This window comes from Canis lupus, chromosome 6 (assembly GCF_003254725.2).
Source record: "Canis lupus dingo isolate Sandy chromosome 6, ASM325472v2, whole genome shotgun sequence".
NCBI lineage: Eukaryota > Metazoa > Chordata > Mammalia > Carnivora > Canidae > Canis > Canis lupus.
In genome coordinates, this window is record NC_064248.1 from 76,093,186 (window position 1) to 76,120,061 (window position 26,876).

A 26,876-nucleotide genomic window follows, 5' to 3' on the forward strand; every position below is an offset into this window, starting at 1 on the left:
TAAAACTACTATTAAATGGGTTTTAGGGTACCACTCCTGAATGATTCTTTTAACCTATTTCTTTCTGAGGAGTCGCAAAAGCAACCATGACTTCCCTAATATTAACTAAAGTCACACAGTTTCTTTAATAAAACTTTTCGAAGTGTTTTCATATACTTTTATCTTATTTGATCCTGGAAATCCCCATGAGTGGGATGTGGGTGTGTGTGTGTGTGTGTGTGTGCACGTGTGTGTTTATGCATTAACGCCCTTTCTCTCAGGCACAGAGAGGTGAATTGGCATGGCCATGATCACACATTTGGAAACAGCAGAGCTAGGGCTCCAACCTGAGCCTTCCAAATCCAAATTCTGGGCCTTAAGAACAATGTTTACATTGGAACATTCTATGTATAAGGAGAAAGTTAAACTTATTTAATGTGTGAGGGTCGTGTCACAAAATAATAACAGGAAGGCTTCAGTATTTATCTACCTCGTTACTCAAAAGATCATAGAAATGTTTGTTTCTTTGATGTCGAAGAACCAAAATATGTTCCCGTTAGTGCCTGCCTCGTTGCCAAATGATAGAAAACAAATGCATCTATTTTTGCAAAATCATGCTCATCAAGCCACACGGAGCCCTGGGAGGATCGGTACCCGTGACCCAGTACCTAGGGTCAATTTTGATTCATTTGGGTGGTTGGAGCCCAGGCTATGGGAGCCATAGGGAAGGACAAAGACAAAGTCCCCGGTCGATCAGAGGGCTTTAGTCCGCGTTAGAGCCAAGGACTGTCTTCCCGATCCTGTACGGGGACTTTTCTCTACCAGGGAACTCCAGCTGATAGTCAAGGTCATGTATTCATACCCTGTCTAGTTCATGGTGAGCCCTGTGCTGCCTGCAGGGGGACGCTAAGACAAACAGCAACGTGTTCCTGTCTTCCTAAAAAGCTTATCATTTCGTGCTCAGGGGTACGGACATGCTTGAAACATCACGAACCTAAACAGAAGTCTGGCGTGACTGTCCTATAGGGCAGCAGGGAGTAGGAGACAGCCCAACACAGCCGTTAGGACGCAGACCGTAGAGCCCGACGGCCGGTGTCAGATGTTACATCTGTCACCTACGAGCTGCGTCACTTCAGCCAAGATCGTCAACCTTGCTGCGTCTGTTTCCTCACCTGCAAAATGGGCGTGGACTGAAGGTAAGTTCAGGGCCTAGTTTGAGGATTCATGTTTTTAAAGTGTTTGGCACCTGGGAAGCACTAAGGAAGGAAGGTTCTGTTAAATAAATACAAACCGGGAATCAGGAAAAGCAAGGAATGAGATCAGACAGACAATAAAAATGAACATTTGTGGGGTGTTGGTAAATGCCGGGGACCGCATGGCACGTAACTTTCAACGGTCACATTCACGTGAGTCAGGAAGTTTACGATCTCCGTAATGCAGAGCTTCTCAGCCTTGACCCTTTTGATATTTGGTGATGAATAATTCTTTAGAGCCGGGGGCTGTCCTGGGCATTGTAGGTGCTCACCAGGATTCCTGGCCTTCAGCTACTCGGTGCCAATAGCACTTCCCCACCCCCCCCAACCCCCGCTGTAAAAATAAAAAATGTCTCCAGACATTGACCAACGTCCCTGGGATGTATGATCACCCTCGATGGAGAATCACTGATACAATCAGGAAAATGAGTCTGAGTGAGGTTAAGCAATTTTTCCAGGGTTACAGAGCAAATGATGGCAAGACAGTAATGGCGAGTTAGCCTGGACGACCCCCGTAGGGACGAGGGTATAACGGGGGATGTCTTATGAGGACGAGGACGCAATGAATCAGGTCTAGTAGAGTTTGTAGCCTCAGGTTGCGGAATCCATATCCCAGTGAAGGGTTGACTGCTCATGGGGCGGTAAGACGGATTTGGTCCGATCATGGCACATGGGCCAAGGGAAGGGAGAAGTGGGGACTGAGAAGTGGCACAAGCATTCAGATGAGGCGCGACGAGGACGTGAACTCAGGCTGCAGAGAACAGGAGAAACAATGAGTAAACACAACCGTCGGGTACAACCTGTCGAAACTCTACTATTATATTCAGCCGACGTGAAAGGTTCCAAGTGGCTGCTGACTTGACTTCAGGAGCCTCCTCGTAAGACAAATGTAAGAGACGGTTACTCAGGTCCACATTGTGGAGAGGGCGACCCTGGGCCCGGAATATTAGTTATGCACCCACAGGGTCATGCACGCGGGCGGCCGTTCCGACCCCTCAGCCTAATCCCGGGCTGCCCTGTCTTCCCACGTGCCTTCTAATCTAAAGAAACCCCCTGCCCCGTCGCTGACTGCTGTATAGTCATAAAACAAATCGACCCCAGCTCGATGTGCCTGCTTCCGTCTCCTTTACCTCGTGCTAGGCCCTACCCCAGAGAGCCTTGTCGGACGGGCAGGGTTCAGATCCTCTCAACTCTCCACCTGGTATTAATCCCTTCTTCTTGTCAATCATCCCCCTGACCTCCGTCCCTCTCCCATCTCCTCTGTGTCTTGTGCCCCTGCTGTCGGTGTGGTGCAGACTGTACAAAGCACAGTGACCTTAATAACCATAATAATAGGAACGGCAAAAAAAAAAAAACAGCTAACACTTACTGCATGTTTGCTATGGGCCCAGCTCAACGTCAAGCTCCCTGTGTTGACCAAATCATTTAATCCCCACCGCCAGCTGCTGAGGAGGCCATCCATGGCATCCCCATCATCCGGGTGGAGAGCCGCCCCCGTGCCCTCCCTGCGGGATCAGGATCCAGTGAGCTAATGGGTGCTCCAGCAAACCACCAAGCCGGACAGATCTGAGCTGTTGCTATTAATTCATTTTCTGACTTCATTATACAACAAAGTGAAATCTGACAACTCTACTTAACCTAGACCCTTAAAACCTACCAACAATAATTGGAACGGAGAGCGGACGGCTGCTATTTAACAAGGCCCGTCCCAACAAGTAACAAAAGCACTAAGGCTCCTGTTTACTTAGTTGGAAATGAATTTCCGTTCACTTTAAATCAGGTCAAGCATAATTAGGATTAAGAACTAACTGGAATGGAAAAATGATTGAACGTAAGTGTCACCTCTCCGGCCCATACATCTGCATTAAAAGAATTAACCTGAATGACTGAACCGCGCAGCCCTTGTGCATGTGATTTCTGTTCTCTACTCAAAATGCGGAGCGATGGGCTTGATGAGAACGCGACTCTATAAGAGGCTCATTTCGTCGCCCCACCAGACCTTGTTACAGCTGTTGAGGCGAGGTACGGACGTGGGCTAAGAGCCACAGGCGGTGACGTAAGGGTCGGATTTCCTCTCCAAGCCTAAAGCATTCCCACGCACCCGGGTCTCATCACACACGCATCACTACTCTCAGATGTGTCCTCTCTAAGCTTCGTGATTTCTTTTCGGCTGCACATGAGTTGGAAAGTGTGTAGAAGTGCTTCCCCCGGAATTACGGAAGGACTCCTCAAGGTCAGGGTGCCCCCCCCCCCATCCGGCTTGACCCTTTCCCTTGAACTTCTTTCACTTTCCTCTTTCGCACTCCCCCAAATTTTATTTCTCTGGAGTCTTCAGTTTAGATCATCTGTCTCAGCCTCTTTTCTCTCCCCTCCCATCATCCCCTTCTCTTCTTCTCTTCTCTCTCCTTCCTTCTTCTTCTCTTGCCCTCCCTCCCCACGCCCTGTCTCTGTCTCTCTTCTTTTATTCTCTCCCGTGGACTCAAATGCTCTATTTGCCTAGATGGTATTGTGACTCAAATGCTATATCTGTCTTTGTGAAAGTTCTAACGCACTTTAAAAAATAAAGGAAGGCTCCCTCCCTGGGCTAAACTATGTTTTGATTTCTCTGGCTGCAATCAGAACAACATTCCAAGACATCAATAGACCAAGTCCAGTGAAATGTTCTTACTTTCTCTCAATGCTACATAAAACAACTGCCAGTAAATAGTGCATTCAGGTCTTTGTCAAAGCTGAGGTGTGTCAACTTTCTAGGATGCCCTGGTGGGGCTAAGTTGGTGAAAAGAGTAGATATAGAAGGATCCTTCTAGTAGCCTGAAGACAAGTTCCTATGGGGAACTCTTTCATCAAGGGGAAGGGGTTGTTCAGATTCCTTTCAGTATCCTCCTTCTGCAGAAATGGAGAAACATCAGAGCATAATTTTGTTTTGCTTATTCAATATTCAAAGGGACGTAGTTTCCTACAAGTTATTTATTGGGTCATAAACATAAAAAGATAAACAAGCATGATTTCTAAGGAAAATGGCGTTAAATAGGAGATTTTGCAGGTCTTGTGTCACCACTTAGTACAGAGAAGCAGCCTGCCTTTTGGGAAAGGGCAGACACATACTGACAATCTCTTGCTTAAGAAAAACAGGCGGTAGCCACCATTTGTTGATCCCTTTTGCTTTCCATGAGAAGGAAAAAGTGCTTCCTGGTGGGATGAGGGAGAAGGTTCTCCCAAGGGCTGCCCTTTAACACCATGGTGATTGAGCTCCAGACACATTGTCCTACCCTGCCAAGGCAACGCCACAAAGATGGCAGGCGGGTTTCCCCAACACGTCATCTCCAAAACTAAATTTACTAATTTAACATCGAAACCTGGTCAATAACTGGAGTTTCCAATCTCGAATCATAGAGACAACATCAATATAGTCACTCAAACTAGCAACCTCAACGTCAATTTTCTCTTCTCTTGTTCTACCCCACATTTTCGGCCTCCAGAGTCTGCGGTCATGCAGTAGTCATCGAACACTGAGCGTGTGCAAGTCAGGAGGACACCCCCCACCTTTCCATTGTCACTGCCGCGGCCTTAGGTGGCTCTCCTGTGAGCTATTGCTGTAGTCACCCCACTGTTAGCCGGCATTCGGTTTCTCAGTTTTCTAATTTTATCTTTCATTGCCTTCCTGTCTACTTCTGCAGCCTTAGCTCTTCCTATTGCCTTCTTTGAATATTTTTAGTTAACCTCTCTATCTTCTAGACCTCTGTACATCTTGTTCTTACGTCTCCTCAGCTGCACGATTCCATGTCTTCACATATATGTCCCCTTTCTTCTCCTGTTAATCGTCCTTTACTAACCACTCTTTTCTGAAAAATCCAAAATGCAATAAATCTGAAAATCTGCAGAAGCTGGGAAGGGAAGTCTCCCTAATGTGTTCCAAAGGGCTTTGTCTCTCCCCCGTGTACTCATCGCACATAGCGCTGCCATTGCTCACCGACACGTGTGTGCAGACCCGTCAGCCAAGGAGGTCAGTGAAGACAGAAAGCCTCGTTCTTCCCCAGTAGCTAGAACAGAACAGTGCTCGATAAATGTTTATTGAATAGACTGATGGAGGTCACTCTTTGCCTCATTTATCATTTCACAGTTTTACCTATTCATGCAACAAGCTCATACAGGGCACTGTTGTTGAGACGCTGTAACAGGTGCTCAGTACTAAGAGTTACTGGCTTGTCATTTGCTCAGAGTTCACTTCAAGCTTCATCTAAAAACCGAGGTCACCACATTTTGATTCCTACTTGTCTTTCAAGCATCATTCCCTCTTTCTCCCGCAAGCGCTTTCCGTAAACGCCGTCCTATCCCCTACCGCTCATACTTACCCGCCTGCTCACCACCCAAATGTTCCCCGGATATTCATGACTATGTGATTTTGCTTTTTCTCCCTGTTTAACATGAAATACATACCAAGAAGTTTAATTTCATAAATACTTATTGCTTAGTACCTGAATATATACTCGTTACTATATCATGGGCTGTGGTTAGATATAGGTCTTGATACATCACTGTGTTTCCTCTTTTGGAGCTTACTCATAATTTTGAACTTTTAGCTACTTGTCATGTTCCTCAGTTCACCTTCTCCACAAAACCTTTCTCTTTTTTCAAAGATTTTATTTATTTATTCATAAGAGACATAGAGAGAGAGGCAGAGACACAGGCAGAGGGAGAAGCAGGCTCCCCATGGAGCAAGGAGCTTGATGCAGGACTCGATCCCAGGACCCCGGGGTCGCACCCTGAGCTGAAGGCGGACGTTCCACAGCTGAGCCCCCTGGGTGCCCCTCCATAAAACCTTTCCCTTTTTTGTATATATATATATTTTTTGGAGTTCAATTCGCCAACATATAGCCTAACACCCGGTGCCCATCCCGTCAAGGGACCCCCTCAGTCGATGGCCTGGTCACATTTAACTCTCCCTCTCCTGCTCTCCCATTTTGTGATATTTACAAGTCTATTTACCACGCGTTTCCTTCTGTTCTGTACTCGCGGTCACCCGTTATATAGGTCGCTTTTATACGTCTTCTCAAGAGACCAGGGATGTATCTTATTCTCTTCCTGATATAATAGTACCAGACCCATATACTTGAAATAAAGGCTAAATAAACATGATCCATACCATCAGAATTTCCCCAAATACCTGTTGCTTGACAAAAATAAAAGTTGCCTGAGCGTTTCCTTTTGAAAGCAAAAAAGTCTACCCTGTCCTGGCTACCTTGTCGCAGTACGGAGTCTATGCAGTCTTGCTCACGGTTGCATCCTTCGCACACAGTAGGGTGCCTGCATGTACTGGGCAATCAATAAACAGTTATGTGACGAATAAACAAATCAATTAACTCATCTGCTAGGTGACTAAAAAATTGGATTTTTTTAAGATTGGATTAAAAGATTGGAGCTTCGGTTTCCCCATCTAACAAATGATACAACCAGTCTTAACTCACGAATTCTTTGCAGAGCTTAAACAACTAAATTAGATTCCTGTGTTGAATAAATAGGTGTTATTATCATTTGCTGACTTTAAAGCCGTGTTTCGGGATCGTAACTACAACTAAGGTCAGCATGATGCGTGTGCTTATTAATGAGACAATTTGAGTGAGAATCCTACCGGGCTACTACACTTTCTCTTCATGTTCCCTGCTTCGAGTAAAAGATAATTGAAAGTAGATTGTTTCATCTTCCCTTCTTCACTTCCTAGAATTCTGAAATATGAGTCATTTTGGCAGGAACATTTCAATGTATTTCACAAATATGAAATCTTAGGATTGGTTTAGAATATTGTAATCCTCTCATTCTTTTCTTAATGAATGAAAAGGTTTGTGCTTGACAACCGTGACTTGATGGTCTCCAAGCTTCAGATTTAATACCTGATACTGGGGAATTTTGCATTTAAATTTGTCTTCCTTTGTAATAAAACTCCACCTTTCCTCAGTTTTTCCTGTAACTTCCAAACATTCTTCCCTCTTCTTTAGCTGAACTGCAAAATTCTAGTTCTCTTTTGACCCGTATGAACTTTCAGTTTTAAGGCAGCTATTAATTCATCTTTAAGATTTTTTTATCCAGGTAAGTATTTCCAGATCTTTCAGCCAGCCTCATACTATGTGGTTCATAAATCCTCTGGCATTTCGACTGTCATCCTGCTAAATCAGACTATGTATTTTCTGTACAGGATTGTAAATATGTAACTTGCTGGGCCTAGCACAAAATAAAAATGTGGGCCCCTTGTTTTGAAAATATTCATAATTTCAAGACAGCAGCAGTAGAGACTTAAACCAGATGGGGAGACCTTCTAGGTATAGGACCTTGGGCAGCTGCACAGGTTGCATCCTGATAAAGCCTACCCTGATTCTATGGAGAAGTTTCATTTGCACAACCTTCTATGACACCTTAAACAAGGTTAGGAACTCTGTTGTACAGTCACATTGCACACTGATGTTTTCCTTTATATATGGTGACTAATCCCAGTTAGCTCAGGGAAATCCTGATTTATATCTGCTGCCACCCTGTAATTATTAATAGTGTTTCTTTGCAATCTCAAAGTGTACTCGAAGCTAAAGTATATGGATACCGTACCTCTGAAAGCAGTAATCCAATCTACAGTGTCTATACCTGTATTCCCTAGGCCTTCATACTGACTATAGAAAACTGCATAACAAATATTAAGCAATATTGATCGCAATGTGAGATCTTGGGAAGAAAAGTTAGATAATCACCAACTAACACAAAATATCGACATTCTTTAATAAAATTTTGTGTCATAATGTTCTATTTCAACATTGACATCTAGGCACAAATACATATTTCCCTTCCTCTACTTTTTTTTTAGTTTTTTTTAGTTCAGGTATATACTCCTACTCATGAGGCTTTCCTGGACTCCACCAGGTAGAGTGATCATTTCTTTTAAAAAATATATTTATTTATTTGACAGAAAGAGAGAGAGAGAGAGAACACGCAAGTAAGTATAGGCAAGGGGAGCAGCAGAGGGAGAAGGAGAAGCAGGTTCCCCAATGAACAGGGAGTCCAATATGGGACTCAAACCCAGGACCTGGGGATCATGACCTTAGCCAAAGCAGATGCTAAACCAACTGAGTCACCCAGGTGCCCTTACAGTGATCATTTCCGATCTTTTTCTCTACTTTTCTACAATTTGTTGTTGTTATCTATACTATAACAGTTACTACATTGGAATTACAAATGTATGTTTAGATCCTAATTCCACAAGTAGACGTAAGACTCTTTTGACAGGAATGTTACTAATGATGACCATAGAAGCCATTGGGGGGTTCTTAACATATGTTTGTGGAATAAGTAAATGGAAGCAAGAGACATGGGTAACAGAATTTCTAAAGAGAAATTCTATCTCCACAATTCTTATATAATATACATGTAATTCAGGGGTTTTCCAAAAATCTCTCTTCTGCATGTTGGAGAAAATTGCAGTACAGCAATGTAGGAATCAAGTCTGAATCGAACCTTCTTATTAGACTACAATTATTCTCATACTTATCAGTCATGGCCCAGAGGCAGACAAAAGAGCACACAAACTGGAACTCATGGGCCAAAATTCAAGGGCCAGTCACTGGTTTTAGGGGAGTATTAGCATAGTGTCCAACACACGGTGGGCACCAAGCAAGTCACATTTATCCCATTTGATTTAATTTGATGCTGTCATTTGATTCAAATAGTAATTCAATCTAATATGTGCCAAGCACTGGTTCTGTGGACAATTCGGGGCAGTAGATATGGAGTAAACATAATTCTAGAAGGAGCTTAAACACTAGACTGGCTGAATCACCCTGGGCAACTCATTTAGCTTCTCTGTGCTTGTGTTTTTTTTTTTTTAATCTATAAAATTATTTATCAGATTATTTAAAACATATATTACTTTCAGACTCTAAGGTTTCCTGATAATGTAGGTTTAGTGCTTTCATTGTCTTTAGGGCATATACCTGAGGGCTACATGTTTTGATTACCTAGGGCTTTGAAAGTCAGGAAAAAGTTAATCATAGTACAGAAGGCAAAATGGACTCATGCATACATAGGCTTTGTAAATAGATAACATTAGAAAGCAGTGAGAAATACTGAAATATAACTAGCTTGTACTAAAACAATTGGCTTACATATAAAAAAAATATCATTGTTACCCTACCTCACACTATATACAAAGGTAAATTCCAGATTGATTAAATAAAAAGACATGATAAGCAAAACTTTAAAACTTTTGAAAGAGAATGTAGCAGACTATATACTGGTGGAAAAGGATTTTTTTTTAATATTTTACTTATTTATTTGAGAGTGAGGGAGAACAAATGCATGAGAGAGAGAGAGAGAGAGAGAGAGAGGGGAGAGAGAGAGAAAGAGAGAGAGAGGAAGAAGCAGACTCCCTGTTCAGCAGGGACCTGATCCCAGGACCTCGAGATCATGATCTGAGCTGAAGGCAGACATTTAATTCACTGAGCCACCCAGGCATCCCAAAAAGGATTTCTTAAAGGAGGTCAAAAGAAAGGTAACAAACCACAAAGGAAAGTATTGATAAATTGATCCTATAAACAAACTTAAGAAAAACCATACACTGGGAGAAGATATTTACCATGCATGTCACAGTAAAAGATTAGTATCCAGTACTTTTTAAAAAAATCTACAAATCAGGAAGTAAAAGACAACCCACTAGATAAATGGATAAGGGATATGAACAGAAGGTAAAAGCTGAAAGACTGTAAAAAAGCAGTCAAATTAAAAGTCTACTCATTGCATTCCAGTGTAAGGAATCCAGGTAGCCTTGCCAGTGATTTGGGAGGAAGCTATTGAAGTGCTGAGTCATTTTAGACAACAGTTGTTGAACTATGGGTAGAAAAGCAAAGTTTTAACAGTAGAGCGTCTAAGGCATAGAGTCACGGAGGCGCTCAGTGGTTTCTAATGTTGACCGCTATAACAGAGAAAGCTCGTGGTAGCAAAAAAGGTAGAATGCAAACGGCTTCAAAAATCTGTTAACTTTATGCATCATTTTCCATTGTTCTGACATGAATCTCTTTATTTTTGACAGTCTTGAATTTGTATCCTAGGACCTTATCCCACTAACCATTTTGCTTATTTCCTGGGCATCGTATTTCCAGTAGAGCTCTTCCCCAGTGGCTCTAATTGTCTTACTTGTTACTTCCTACCCCTGCCTGACTGCTGGAATTTATTACACACGCACGTGCACACACACATCTATATAGATGCATAGATCTGTTCAGAATTCTCCCTGTCTTGTGACTTTCTCGTCTTCCTTCCTTCTTCATCTCCCACCTAACACCCAACACCAGGTTTCGTAGATTCTTGGCCTTTTCAGCCACAGCTTCAGATCTGGGCCATGAGTTCTGGGCCATAAGCCGAGGCCCCAAAATACATAGTGCGGTTTGGGAAAACCTAAGACTGGTGGGAGTAGCTTAGATCCATACAAGGACATCTTGAAAGGTAGCTGGGGTTACCTGATAAATGGCTTGATAGTAGACTGATGGTTTCATAAAGATTTGTTCTACCCCATGAAATAATCACTTTGGTTGAATCATTTGTTTTTGACAACTGATTGTTTCACTCTTGAGTTTCAAATGTACCTCTTACTTCTGGTTGATTTTTTTTTTTCATTTCTCTACTTAAGAAAACAAGATTTCTTTCTACCCTTCAGAATTTATCTTATCCTTTGTGAACCCCTCCTTTTGTTGATAAATCAGAGAGTTATTTTACTTGTTTTTGTCTCTACCACCAAATGCTTTCTGAACCACTACTGACAATTATTTTTTTAGTGTGATGAACTGTTGCTATGGGAAAATGTTTTGTTTTCGTGACATGAACATGTATTCCTGGATATGCAAATAGAATTTAGCTTGCTAGGCTGAATAAGGACTGGTTCTGAAATAGTGGGAAAATAACCTAGAATTTACATGAGGTATTAGAGGTTTGGAGTCCTAGAGACCTACATCTTGAATCCTTGGCTCAGTCGTCAATGGGAAATTAGAGACATTAATTAACCTTTCCGAACTTTAGTTTCATCAGTCATTTAAAGACGATATTGTCACATTTCTTCAATTTTGAGATAATATCAAACATAAGATGAGGCAGAAATGTAATGCTAGGGATCCCTGGGTGGCGCAGCGGTTTGGCGCCTGCCTTTGGCCCAGGGCGCGATCCTGGAGACCTGGGATCGAATCCCACGTCGGGCTCCCGGTGCATGGAGCCTGCTTCTCCCTCTGCCTGTGTCTCTGCCTCATTCTCTCTCTCTCTCTGTGTGACTATCACAAATAAATTTAAAAAAATTAAAAAAAAAGAAATGTAATGCTAGTATCGTAAAATTGATAGATAATATCAAATGCCTTGCACATGTCAATTTTAAAAAGTATAAATAAGCAGATGTTTTGTATCATGAAATTTAATAATACTTTTTTTTTCAAGGCTTTGTATTAAGGAAAGTTTTATTCATAGTAGGTATAACTGGAGGTATGTATGGCACAGAGTAGGCATTCAAGAAATGGTAGCTATTATCATTATTTAACTCAAATATCAGTTGATATATTGCTATTGTTTAAAATTTAATAAAAAAAAATTGACCCAAACTCACAAACTCTATGTCATGTCTAATGTCCTACTTTTCTGCACGTCCTGTGGGTTTAGGTCTTCCCTGATAGTCCTTACTTCAAGTTCTTGCTTCTCTTGAACTTGACTCTTGCCTCACTTTGTCTTCTCTTATGCCCGACTTTCCCCATATTCACTCGGGTTTTGTGTGCATGACAGTACCTATTGAATGTTCAGAGTAACTTGATTTTGTAACCCTAAAACATTGAAAAGTTATAATAGAAACTAGTCACTTTTGCTCATACAAGCTCCTTGGCTGTCTGACCACCAGAAAGTTCTTCTTAGCGATATTCTTCCTCAGACTTTGGGTTCCTGCTATGTTGCTGATTTATTCCTTTAATGGCACCTTCATTCCTACTCTCTCTATTATAAAAACTTGATAATTTTTTATGCAGAGTGCTTTTTTTCCTATGTGCATATTTAATTATATCCTTTTAATCTATTGGATTAACCAAGTACATACAAAACACTAACCAATATTCTGGACACATACAGACTTCTCTCCCTAAACAAAAGCCTGATGCTAATCACCAATATATTTTCCCAAATAGCTACAGTTCATGCGGGGTATATTTAATATTGTCTAAAATGTTAAACCCACCTTCCACTTGAACTTTACCTGTCTTCACACAACTGAACATGGCTGGAGGGAAACATAACCCATACTAACTGGTCTTTAGATTTATGACCATGAACTTTAGAGGTGTCCTTAATGCTTCTTGGAAATCATACTGGATTTTCTTTCTCTATTCACTGTCCTCATTCTCCTAAATAACCATTTCACACTTTCTTCTCTTTTTTTAACACCACAATATGAAGCTTTATTCTTTTCTTTCTTTTATCTCCAGCTTAGACTTTGCCCCTTGGTAATTTCATCTAGTCTTATGGCTTTTAACGTTACCTATTTCCTGATACTACACACACACACACACACACACACACACACACACATACACACCCTGCAACACAGACAACCAGGACCATTTCCTCCTTTACCACTCTTTCTCTCAAGCTTCTCCCTATAAATCCAACTGCCTGCATAATATCTCCACTTGGATGCCAAATAAATATCTCAGGCTTATGTCCAAAATTACTGCTTCTTCATCCTCCTACAGTATCTGTTCCCATTGATCACATTCCAAATTATAGTTGGTGGCAACGCCATTCTTTCAGACATTCAAGCCTAAAATCCTAAAATCATCCTTGATGCCTCTATATTACATGTCCTCCTGAATAGCTTACACTATTGACTTTGCCTCTAATATACCACAAACTCAAATACTTCATAGGACCTTGTACACTCCCTCACACTGTCACTTTTTTTTTTTTTTAACCAGATTCTTACAGAAAAGAGACCTCTTAATTGGTCTCTTTTCCATCTCCCTGTGCCATCCTGTAGACTGAACTCAATAGAATATTCAGAGAAAAACTGTTAAACTCTAAGTCAAAGCCCATCATGCCCCCTCTCAAAATACTGGTAGGGCTCCCCAATTTCTCAGAGTAAGAGCTGATGTCCTTACAATGATCATGAAGCTCTAGTAAATCTATGCCCTCAGTCACCTCTCTGCCTTTATCTCCTACCACTTCTCCAGGGCCTCAGTGACCCTGGTACTCACTAGGCGCACTCTTTCCTGAAGATCTTTGCAGTGGCTACTCCCTCTGCTGGAATCTTATCCCCTCAATATCTATATGGCTCATATACTCATCTTCCTCAACTCATTCTTCAAATGTCACTTTTACATCGAGACATACTTGACTGTTCCATTAAAATTAAAGTTGCCTTCTCTACCCCAGCTTGCCTGAAAACATTTATTGATTTATTTTTTCCATGGAATTTATTACTTTCCCACTTAATGTTTAATTTACTTACTAAATTTATGGCCCATTGTCTCATTTTCAGCTCCAGAATATAAGCTTTGTGTCTTTTTTAATTAATGATCTCCTAGTGGAGCTAGTATAGTGACTGGCAAATAATAGACACTTAGTAGATATTTATTGGATGAATATAAAAAAATAATACCCAGCAATTCATTAATTCACTCAATTAAAACACCCATAAAAATGCAGAGTTTTCAACATGAATAAATTGTGGTAACTGAGGACTTGAGAGTCTACTAGAAAAGATAAATTTGTCAATAGAGATAGGATAAAACATACTATTTCAGAATTATTAAAATAACCCTGAGGACATACAAGAGACTGACTTGGAAAATATGGATGACTTTAAACAGTCATGGTGGCATGTCTTGGTGGCTAGTAAAATATAGCTGGAGAATGAAGAAAAAGAGTGTAATCTGAAGGGAGTAACATATATAGTACAGGGCAGTGGAAGTCTTTCACTTCTCTTCAATATTATGTGACTGTGAACAATTCAATTTAATAGGAGTGTGCGCCACAGGTTAGGGATTCATTCCTATATTCCCAGCATCAGAAACAATATCAGACACGTGGTGGATACTTTTTTGGAGAATGAATCAATGAACTTATTATAAAAATAGGGTTTCTGCCAAATGGATTTTAAAGTCTTTTTCAGTTTCATTATTCTAAATTATAATGGGCATGTTTTTAATTAGTATAAGGAACTTTGTAGTGATGAGACCAAACTTAAAAAAAAAAAAATGGCTGTTAGAGAAACTGGTTATCTTCTCAACAAACAAGGCTTTCCATATTTAAAAAGCTACATGACCACTTCCCAAGACACCATACAAAATATTTCTAAATTTTATCAAAAGCTATACCAATGCCTGTCTTAACTCTAATGCTATAAAGATGATTAAAAAAAACATCCTGTCAGAAGCCATCCGTTGAATAAAATAAATCCAAACATTTGCCATCACAATACCTCCTTTGGATAAATCTCTGGTTGGTTTATAATCTTTTTAAAAAATATTTTATTATTTATTTATTTGACAGAGAGAGAGCAAGCACACAAACAGGGGGAGGGGCAGAGAGAGAGGGAGACAAGCAAACTCCGCATGTGGAGCTTGATCCCAGGACCCTGGGATCAGAACCTGAGGCCAAGGCCCCTCTGCTCGGTGTACAGTCTTACGTGATGTCATTGTCGAAGGCCTTTACCTGATTCCAGCCTGTCCTTTATGGCGATGTAAGTAACTCAATTTTTACTCCGGCTTAAAAGAGAAACTTGGCAAAACTATTTAAAAACCACAGGCATGGTTTTGTGTGCTTCAAACTTCCTCAAGTGCTAAGAAATATCAAAAAAAAAAAAAAAAAAAAAGAAGAAGAAGAAGAAGAAGAAGAAGTAAAAAAGGATGACTTTCATGTCATGGAAATCAGATGTGCTGTTGCTGAGGTAGTGTGTACACGACTCCGGCAGCAGAAGACTTAGGGTGGGACCTCAAAGCCATTGTTGATATTTTCAATTCAACAGCCTCTCAAATCAGCTGACCCTGCTCAAGGCTCCCAGCTGTCAGAGAGCCGCTGGGTCACCAAGGAAGGCGCCCAGGATCAGGCTGTGCTCTGAAGCGGGAGCCCCCTACCCTGCCCATCTGCTACCAGGTAGACAGTTTCATTTGTATTATTTCCACCTCGAACTTTTGGCTCTCTTTCATCCAATCCTGACAAGTCCCTTTAGTATTAGACTCTACCTCGAGGGTCGCATGGCAGGGGAAACCTTAAAGCTGTTGCATAAGCATTATTTCTGGTGGAAGTCACCCCTCCCAGGTGAGCTGGCCAGCATAATGTATAAACTTTTGGGGACACTTCTTTTGGCTGTTTGCCCAAAACCCTAGAGCCAGTTCACACTGTCTATACTTCTTGTCCCCTTTGGAGTGTGTTGAATAAGCATCACAGCTTATCGGTAATGAACACGGCTTCTAGAAACAGACATATCTGTATTCTAGTCCTGATGCATGATACCTACTTTGTAACCTTGGGCACATCAGTCTTCAGTTTTCTCATCTGGATGATAAGAATAATAGTGCCTGTTTCATAGGTTATAATGGATAATTAAGATCATGTGTAGCATATATAAAGTGTGAAACATCATGTCTGGTATACATTAGTGATGATTTTATAAGGGACAGTAATTTTATCCAGGACAGTCCATTCCTCACTTAACCTCAATCATATCACACCAGCTGCCAGACAGGATAAAGTGAATGGCCTCCAACTGATTTTATGTTTCATCTATTTAATTTTTCTACTGAAGAGAGTTCACTTCCAGTCCTTTGAAAGGATATGAGGAGTTCTGTACTAGGTCAGCCTCATTATTCAAGTCTATTCCCATATGTCGTTGATGCCAGCACAGACACATGAAATTTGAACAGTTAGGCTTTGTGATCAATACCATTTCCCTTAAAAATATTTATGCCTATTAGAAAACTTATTTTTAGACAATGTGGTCACTAATGTGAGAGCTTCTGAGTTACAACTTTACATTAAAAATAGAGCTTAGGAAAACTAAAATGAAATAAACACTTTATACAATGTCCTTTAATTGAAGATACCCCATTAACCTTGCATTCTATGAGAGGTGATGTTTCTGGAAACGAGTCAGTACTCTCAGGGGACAGATACCTAGAATATTATCCTGCTGCCACTGCATAGGAGGAGAAGAAAAAAAATGATTGATGGGCCCCTGGGGCTATTCAATGATACTCTGCACTGCCAGAAATAGGACACACAAGGGACAGTGACATGGTGAATATCAGAGCCATGTGAGTTATTCCTGTGCTACGGAAAGAGAGCGGAAGGGGTGCCTTCTGTTTGGGTCTCCAGGTGATACCATTGCCAATTGCTGCAATCAGGTTTATCAAGCACTGTGCTGCCTCAGAATTCCACAATAGTGAGCCCAAGTAAACATGTATTTATTCAGCAAATATCCCCTGAGCGCCACCACTGTGCCAGGTGCCAAGGCTATATTGGCAAGGAAGGCAAACAACGCTGCCCTCAAGGACGTTACCTATCAGAAGACCGACAGAATGAAAAGAAGGGTGGCTGTAAAGCTCATAAAGGGAAGCAAGAACTCAGACAGGAGAGTTGAGAGCAGGACGCTAATTCCTCAACCCTCTCATTTTTATCTTCTCCCCGCACCTTCGCTCCCTTCTGCAAGTGAGGAAATGCTGAATGAATGCTGAGTCGCAAGGAGGGAAGTGAGGATGCTCAATCTCTCCGGTTTCTCTTTCGAATGAAGAGCCTCAAGGCCTCGCGCACCATAATCTAGCTTCCCCTGAGGAGCCGGTTCAGGAGAGAGGCTCTGGCCTTGCAGTGGCAGAGCAGGAAATGCTGAAGAGTTGGTTGAACTCGGGCTTCGGCATCAGCCAACGCACATTCTCCAGTCAGCTTCCTGGAACTAAAACTGAGCTGGTATTTTGACATCCATCCATCTGTCCAGGCTTAATTTCTTAATGGATTCTAAACTCAGAGGAGAAAATAAATATGTTATTTATCAGAGTAACTTATACTCCATCATCTTGGTGCCTTTGCCAAATATCTTAGAAGTAAATACAAAAATGTGGCATTTAAGAACCAAATTACTCCATTGGCTCGAGAGAGGGAGGATTTTGGCTTAAGCTGAGAAGGCACTGAGACTTAGCAGTGCTTCGTAAGTTTATATATTTGGAGTCTTTGTCTCTGGTTATTGAGGATGGTGACATGAAGTATTGTAACAACCGGGGACTATGCAGAATAATAACAAAGGAAAAATGAAAACTTCAAAAGATCAAGGTGAATTAAAGAACATGATAGTTGTATTATTTCTGAGTCAATAAGGATGATGAAACACAAAGAATGGAAAAAGAGAGTTGCTTTTGGGGTTACTTCTCTAAAGAGAACCTGGAAAAGGCGGGGTATTGAGGAGCAGATGGCAGGTGCCTCGGTGCTCACTAGCCCCACGTGGCTCAGGCTCTGGGAGCATCCATAGCACTTATGATGCAGGAGACTGCATCGTGATTTTCCAACATAAATAAATATGGAGAATATGGAGTTTTCAAGTGTCAAAAAACTTTTATCAAAAGAAGCAATGGGAGTAACCACTATGAAACAAAAGTAAAGGGCCTACTCACAAGAAAAGGGTAGAACTTATGTCACTAAACAAAACTCATAACATGGTCTTTGACACCAGGAATTTTTGAAGGGAAAAGAGGTTTTACACGTGCCAGACAAGGAAGAAGGACATGTCTAATAAGATCTGATGACTGAAGCTGCCGCTTGTACCCAGTTCTAATGTCTTTGAAATGGGGCAGGGATGTCTGAAATACTGTTCTTTGAGAGCTGAGATGGTACGTAGGTGGATCCTTCCTCCCTACAAATGGCAAACATGGTGCTACACATAACTTTATGGGAGTTTTTCTCCTAAGAATTTTAATTGCACAGGCTGTAGCCTTCAGATAACTGGCACAAATTAACATGCTATTCTGTTTTCTATGAAATAGAAAACACAGAAATGGACCCACAATTCTATGGTCAATTAATCTTTGACAAAGCAAGAAAGAAGATCCAATGGAAAAAAGACAATCTCTTCAAGAAATGGTGTTGGAAAAATTGGACAGCAACATGCAGAAGAATGAAACTGGACCACTTTCTTCTACCATACACAAAAATAAATTTAAAAATGGATTAAAGACTTAAATGTGAGGCCTGAAACCATAAAAATACTAGAGGAGAACACAGGCAGCAGCCTCTTTGACGTCAGCCATAGCAGTCTCTTACTAGTCTCCTGAGGCAAGGGAAACAAAAGCAAAAAATAGACCATTGGGACTCCATCAAAATAAAAAAGCTACTACACAGCAAAGGAAACAATCAACAAAACTAAAAGGCAACCTACAGAATGAGAGAAGATATTTGCAAATGGCATATCTGATAACTAGCTATAGCCCAAATATATTAAGAACTTCTAGAACTCAACACCCCAAAAATGAATAATCCAATTAAAAAATGGGCAGAAGACATGAATAGACATTTTTCCAAAGAAGACACCCAGATGACCAACAGACACATGGAAAGATGCTCAACATCACTCACCATCAGGGAAATGAGGTATCACCTCACCCCTGTCAGGATGGCTAAAATCAACAGCACAAGTCACTCATCTGTGGAATTTAAGAAACAAAACAAACATGCAAAGGGAAATAAAAAGAGAGAGAAAGAGAGAGAGAGAGAGAGAGAGAGGCAAACCAAGAAACAGACTATTAACTATAGTTAACAGAACAAACTGAGAGTTGCTGGAGGGGAGGTGGATGGGAGGACGGGTTAAATGGGTGACAAGTATTAAGGAAGGCACTTGTGATGAGCATTGGGTGTCAAATGTAAGTGATGAATCACTAAATTCTACTTCTGAAACTAATATTATACTGTATGTTAACTGACTAGAAGAATTTACATACAAATCTGAAACAAAAAATTTTAAAGATTTTTTAAAAAGAAGTACACTTGCTGATGATGCATACAAGGTATTGTACGGAACTGTTGAATTACTACATTGTACAACTGAAACTACTATTACACTATGTTAATTAACTGGAATTTAAATAAAAACTTAAAAAAAAAACAGACATGCTGGCAAAACTCAAAATCAAGATTCCTTATAGCTTTCCTCTTTCCCTCAGCCACCAAGTGTCTGCTCTCATTTCTAGGAACAAGAGCATGGGCCTGGACTGCACAGAGTTCTGGATTCTGGGAATAGCATTCTGTGGAGGCTAGAGATGCACCTGAATTTTTAAATTTTATAAGATGCATTGATGTGATAATCTTTTGTGTCCAAACATTAGAACGATTTTTTCACACAAGGGGCTTTAGGTCGGATTAATTCCACACTGAATATGCTTTAGAAACTAAACTCTTTCAGTAGCAAACAGGCTGCTGTCTATTCAACCCAAATCTGTTGAACCATTGGATTGGGGATCTCTCTGGGTCAGACTGAATAGAATAAGAAATTGGATTAAAGAATTTTGAACTTTATTTGCTTTTGTAAAGAGAAAGGGATATAACTTTTGGGGTACCCTTTATATCCATACTCTTCATAATAGGATTTAATTCAAATTTGGAACTTCTTTAGGATTGTTTTTAGATAATAGATCTATTTGTGATTCAAGATGAAAAACTAAATAAAGAGTGGATTTTCTATCTAGGATTCAGAAGGACTTTGAAGTTAGTTCCATTCTGCCTCATGTGGGAGGCAAAAGCTAATCTGCCCACCAGTTGCCTGTCAGGACTTTAAAGGATGAGTGGTTGATATAATGAGGTGTCCTCATTAACATAGTAGCATGACCATCCTAACTTCTCCCTGCTGGCAAACTAGCTATACCAATAGTTGACCATAAACTTGATGAATAAACTCAGGGAGTTGAAGGAATAAAAAGCTGAAAGCACTGAAAACAAACATGTATTCCTCATTTCCAATTTTTTAAAGGGGAAGACAATGGCGGGAGGAGAATTTCTACTCAACTTCCTTTTCCTAAAAGGAAAGTTTTAAAAAGAAGCTTCTTAGTTTCTCTTCAGTCCCAATGGAGGAAGAGTGACTTGTTTGACTCATCAGTTTTGGAGAAGAGTCTCAGCTTAGCCCTGTTCCTCTCTCCTTTGGGAATGGCACTCTAGCCTGCTCTCCATAATGCCTGCAATTTGGAGGATTAAGACCAATCCAGGGATAGCTGTGGAAGTCCATTTGGCTGCAAATTTATAATCATATTCTTCAGTCAATTTTGCTACTTCTCTGTTTTTCTTCTACATCTTATTTCTCAGTTGGCTACTAACTCAAGAGATCAGGGCAGGGTTTTTATTTATTGCCTCCACTATAACCCTAACAAGGATAAGACTGTTCATATTGGCTTTCCGGGTGAACCTTTCAAAGACCCGAACAAATATAAGTTGTTGGGGTAGGCAAAGAAATAATATTGATGGTTGGTGGTGGGAGCACAGATTTTCTAGGCCAAAGGGAATAGCTGTGCAAAGGCATGGCACTGAGAGAGCAAATAATATATTTAATGAATTAAATCCAATATGACTGGTGCAAAAAAAAAAAAAGTAGAAGATGTACAGATCTGTATATAGGAGAAGCATTGTTTAGAGCTTGGCTGTGAGGTTGAGATATTTGTTCTAAAGTAGGTTTATCAGATTAAGAAAATAAAAATATAAGACTCTCAGTTTAATTTAAATTTCAGATTTAAAAATAAGCAAATAATTTTTAGTACAAATATGTACAAAGCAACATTTGCAATAAATGGGATATAGTTATACTAAAAATTATTCGTTATTTATCTGAAATTCAAATTTCACTAAATGTTCTATGTTTTGTCTTACAACTCTATTCTAAGGGAAATGACAAAAGACTGAAGTCTTGAAAACATTGAAATGATACGATAAAGGATCAGAGAGAAAGAAAACTAGTCGTGCAGCAAAAGGCAAAAATCTCCAAACGTTCTCAAGTTCTTTTAGGACCCCTTTCAACGTGGCCTCATGATAAAACCAAAAATTATGAGAATCTGCTATATCCTGCGACTGATAATAATACTGTAAATGTAACCTGATGAAGATAAATTATAGTTTCAGTAATATGGCAAATGAGGATGACTTATACCAAAATAGGAAATTTGGCTTCTATCTCCTAGCATTCATGCTCTGTAGAGAAAAAGGAATACACACAAGTGACCAACAAGCACAGGAATTTCACTTGCAAAACTAAGCGCACTCGTTTTGCTTCCATTTAAATCTAGATTTCACACCTCCCTAATCCTCTACAAAGCATGTGATTATTGTGCCTGACTTTTTCAGAATGCAGTAACTTCTGCTGAGTGCATGGCCACCTCAGTCTGATTCGTAGCAAGGTGTTTTAAAATGTACTGACACTGCAATTACTAAAGCATGATCCATCAGAGAAATAATAGCATCCCCTGCTACCTGCAGAAGGAATGGGCAGATTGCCAGTAGACAGAAATTATTCTCCCAATTTAATATCCATTTTCTAAAGCACAAATTCTCATTTTTAATTATGACTTCATGTGCTTCCTAAGCATCTCTGTGCCCCTGCTTTGTAACCTTTTCCCTAGGAGTTCATATATCCATTGTTAGAGTTCTAATTGCAGCTCTCTGGAATAGAGTAATGGTCAGATTGGAATGAGTTGTTCTCACCTACTGATGGGTCAATTTATGGCCTGGCAACTGTGTGAGTACATGCATCACCGGGAAACCAGAATCTCCATAGGAGGTCAATAACTATCAGCAGTAGGTCTGATAGTTAAAATGGAAGGAAAAACAAAAGGCCAAAGATAAAGTTTGAGAAAGCATTTGACTTTTTTTTTTTTTAACAAGGCCAGGAATGCAGATGTAACGCACGGTAGGTATTTTAAATCATCTTCCTACCAAAAAAAGTTAACACATGCTATTGCTGATAGTCAGCATGTCCATCCAGTCCTACTCTTGGTATTACAAAAATGAAACTACAGTATAAGAAATAATTCAAGCCTGAATAAGTGGCTGCAGTTAGCACTTTTTGGCCACGCTAAGACCTCACTAAGTGACATAGAGTTCAGTAAATACGTATTAAGTGGCTAACATTGGATGAAGGCTTATCACCTGCCAGTGATTATTATGGATACTTTAATGATATCTATTTAATATTCACTACAACCTGCCAAGGTAGGTATTATTCTCCTTATTAAATAAATGACAGAATTTAAATAGAAAGCACAAGTGATTAGCCAAGGACACAAAGCTCAGAGTGACAGACCAAAGGTTCAGTCTAGGCTATTGGACTCTAAAGCTGCGCTTTTCTCCACTATACTACTCTTATTGTAGGACTGGAACGCTGTTTAGCAATGGAGAACACTTGTGTGGCCCACAAAATATAAAGGTAGATTACTGGGTTGCTTTGCCTTGGTAAGATGTTCAAGTTGAACAGTTTTCTCAATTTCCCCTGGCTCTTCCATGACTTTAGGTAATTTGACAAGAATTCTGATACATAAAGAAAAATAAGTGGTTGGGAATCAAACTTGCACAAAGCGACAATCAGTTGTGTTCTTTGATTTAATCTGTAGCCATTCATTCTTTCATTCAATGATTATACATGTTGGATAAGGTGCATCCAATTTGATTATTTAGACATCATTTCTGACCAGAAGCACAGCCTACAGGGATATATGAGCACGCAATGAAACAATGAGAGTGGCAATTTGTACTGACAGTAAAAGCTACCCAGCTGTATTCTAGGTCTTTAATGCTCTAGAGAATATGTAACCCAGCATCCCAAAGACTCTCAATTTTGCTCTTTCTCCTACCTGCTTACTCAGGACTTTCCTGCCTCTTGCAAAATATCCCCAGAGATTTCTAGAAATATCCAAAAGGTGCTTCTTCTGGAACATGAACTGATCCATCAGCTCAGAGACTTTATAGTAGACACACTGATTAGGTGAGCCCCAGGAGGGGAGGAAAAACACTGTCCTGTTCTCATGAAATGCCTTATGGGAACTTCACCATTTTTGATGGTGACCCTAAGCCACCCCTCTCCCCTATACCACAGTGTAAGGATATTGCCCTTGATCTAATTTTGAGTTACATTTAGTTAATAGTGTGTTCTGTAGCAGAGCCCAGAGGGACACAGGGTCTCACAGACTCTCAGAAAAAAAAAAAAAAATGTCTCCAGCTGTAATTCTTTCTCTCTCTAAAAAAGCCAACAACTTATCCAAAGGATTAAGCAGGGACATATGCTCTGTTGTTTTTCTATTTTTATTTATGTCTCTCAAGAGCTCGAGACAAACAGATAAAACACAAACAAAACAAAAATTTCCCTGTCCTTTAACCAAAAAGCATTAAAAAAAATCTTATGCAAAATACTTGTGCAAATTGCAGCCACCACCCCACTAGTAATACACACAGCCTGACTCAGTCTGGGTTCAAACAGGACATCCTACTACATGTAGGACATGGCAAATGGGTAATAGGGACGTGAACACAGTAGTTAAGGAGCACAGAGGATCACTGTGTCTAGGAGTTCTGGAAATCTTTGTTCAAGTAGGGTCACTTAGGCTCCATCTTGAAAGACGAGCAGACCTCTGTTGTTCCACAAAGAGACATTATGTCATGTTGGACAGTGGAAATTGGAAATACAAAAGTTTGGATGTATAAAAGAGCTTGGAGTTCTTGCATGAGTGGGAAGTGTGATGTGTTTGGGATATAAATTGTGTTAGTGTGTGCATTTGGGGAGGCAGTTTGGGGCAGTGAGGCTGTAAAGGAAGGACGGAACCAAATTCACAGGGGCCATTGTTCTGGGATATTTTAAGTCAAAAATTTTCTAAGTGGTTCTCAGTGTAGGGAAGGGAAAAAAAATATTTTCCTCTTCTACTCATCTTAGGTTCCTTGGTTAGGGTCCTATAAATTAGATGAACAAAAGATACATTATAAAGATAAGAAGAAAACCCAGAAGTTTATTAGCATGTGCATCACATGCATACGTGTGGGAGGACTCAGAGATGAGTAATTCACAGGTGTGGTTGGAATTTAAACTTATATAACATCTTACCAAAATAATGATAGATTTTACAGAAGTGACAAGACGAAGGGGAAGGACTTGCAGCTTTCAGGGGCAGCAAATGTGGGAAGACAAATATATGGGGAAACGAGGGGTAGATAAATGCTAGTTTTAGCAAAATTTGTTATGCTGACTTCTTTGATGCCTTCTCTGGGCTGATAAAGCTTAGAATCGTCTCCAATGATTAACTTTTGTCCTCTCTGGTAAAGAGGGGAAAAGGGGACACCTTTACAAATTTCTGTCCTACTTTTAGACAAATAGGAGGTGGGCAGAGAGCTTTCCTTGCATCTGCTTCTTTCAATTGATTTTAGCTCAAAATAATCCTTATGCCAAAGTGGCATATTTTGAGGTAGCACATTCTGCTATCCTTCATCATTAAAGTTAGGCTTCCATTTTTCCTAATTTGTTACATACTCTTTAACTCCATTTAGAGAAGAGGAAAAGATATTAAAAAGAATGTACATTAAAGAGGCTCAATAAATTTCAACATATGTAGTCAATAAAGACTTCAGGGGCAAACTGAACAATGCAATGCAGCCCAGGACATGTTATGTTAAGCAGAATCTTTTTACAGTTCTAAACATAATGATCTCATAATTTGCTTTAGTCAGATTTAGTGTTTATTGCTTATTTTTATTTAGCTTGAAATAGTCTATGATCCCACAACAATTGTAGCAATTGACATTTAGGTTACTATTTGAAGATGGTTCTCACCCACTTCCTTGATTTGCATTAGGAAAGCTTATCACTAAACCCTCCAGGTCTTTAGCCCCCTTCCTTGCTTTTCCCAGCAGAAGTTGGTAGGGAAGAGCATATTGTCCATGATTTTATATCTGGAATTCATCTAATAAGAAATCCTAAATAGGGGGGATTCCCAGTCTTTCTACCCTCTTCTCCCCAGCCCCAAAAGTTGCTGATGAAGAGTAAGGGAACTTTCTGTAAACTCAGGTTTCACTGTTCGTCTATTCAAAGGTCTAGATTACAGTGTAGGAAGATTAGAAATTCCATTTTTACCACATGTCTATGCCATTCCTGTATGCCATCATCTTCTCATGCTCATATTTCAATTTCCATCTGTCTAGCTCTTTTGTTGTTTTCTAGATTGGGTTAAATCAAAAGTAAGAGAAAAATAAAGTCTTTAAAAAAGATTTATTTATTTTAGACAGAGAGAGAGGAAGAGAATCTCAAGCAGACTCTCCCCTGAGCACAGAGCCCCACATGGGGCTCGATCTCATGACCCTGAGATCATGACCTGAGCCAAAATCAAGAGTCAGATACTTGGCCAGCTGAGCTACCCAGGCATCTCAGAAAATATATGTTTTTGATTGCCCTCTGCAAAATAAATATTCCTACAATTGACTGGATTCACCAATGGTATATATGGAACGCTTCACTAATTTGCATGTCATCCTGGCACAGGGGCCATGCCAATCTTCTCTGGATCATTCCAATTTTAGTACATGTGCTGCCGAAGCGAGCAGACACCAATGGTATATTGACAATAATTTATATTCACTAGCAGTCGCTATTGCTCAAATTATTCTTATGTACATTTCCCCATTTCATCTTCACAATAATCCCATGGAGTTGGCAGTGCAAAGGTGTTATTCTCATTTTGCAAAGGAGATGACATCCCGGTGATTGAGTGGCTTGCTCAGCCTAGTCAGCTCTCTGCGTTTTGTCATCCAGAGAAATCCACTTGTGTCCTGGATTCACGAGACTGTAATAGCAGCATAACAGTAGTATTGCCGCACTGGAGTGGTGAGGGCATTAGTGTGAAAAAAGGTGTCTTCATATCTTTGCTCTAGTCCTTACTAGTTATGATTAGGTGAGCCACTTAAGCTCTTTGTCTCAGTCTCCTACCCTATAACATAAAGATAACATCCCCTATATCAAAGTTGTCATGTGCATTAAATGAGAAAACATATATATACACAGCACCAGGCCTGGTATATAGTAAGAACTAAATATATTATTGTCTAATATCATTATTATCATTATTAAGAAATAGTAGATAACAAGTATAGTGTGTGATTGAAGGAAAATGGAAGTTCAAGTGTTGGTTCTGGTTCCCTCTCTGGGCCTAAAATTCAGATTCCCAAAACACAAGATTTTACTTCCATCCATATGTGTTTCCATTTCAAAATTCATTAGGTCTGATTGGCTGCTATTAATGCCGGTTGAGTTTGTTTGCTTTATAGTCTCACAGCTCTGTAAAATGAGAAAAAAAAATCCCCGAAATATCATTGTAGGAGCCATATTCATAAATCATTACATGTGTTGCTAGACCACTGTGAGCACTCAAATTTACTTTTATGATCATGCTCACTTTCATGTAACTTTGGGTCTTTTATTTGGTCAGTTAATGACTGTAGTAAATTATGAGGAAATGGTCTAATACCACTATTCCAACAAAATGATTTATTGATATTTAATATTAACAGTGCCTGAGAAAATCAGTAGGACATTTTGAACAAACATATCCATATCCTGCCCACCCAAGAGAGATTTTTATTGTTCCTTTAATGAGACAG

The 26,876-nt window shown here is 40.0% G+C and overlaps 2 long non-coding RNA genes and 1 other non-coding gene across 3 annotated transcripts in view; 1 reads left to right on the plus strand and 2 right to left on the minus strand.

The window, feature by feature from the left end:
* The first annotated feature begins 958 nt into the window (after nt 1-958).
* LOC112641080 (uncharacterized) overlaps nt 959-26,876 on the plus strand; it is a 70,632-nt gene continuing 44,714 nt past the window's right edge. Inside the window, exon 1 of the long non-coding RNA XR_007411625.1 lies at nt 959-1,175. This is a non-coding gene — a long non-coding RNA (uncharacterized LOC112641080). The remainder of the gene's footprint in view (nt 1,176-26,876) is intronic.
* Nucleotides 16,681-26,876, minus strand: part of LOC112641079 (uncharacterized) — a 50,318-nt gene continuing 40,122 nt past the window's right edge. The window contains exon 4 of the long non-coding RNA XR_007411624.1: nt 16,681-17,237. This is a non-coding gene — a long non-coding RNA (uncharacterized LOC112641079). The remainder of the gene's footprint in view (nt 17,238-26,876) is intronic.
* On the minus strand, nt 25,717-25,823 carry LOC112641142 (U6 spliceosomal RNA). Its single transcript, XR_003124529.1, has one exon. It is a non-coding gene; the product is annotated as a U6 spliceosomal RNA (small nuclear RNA).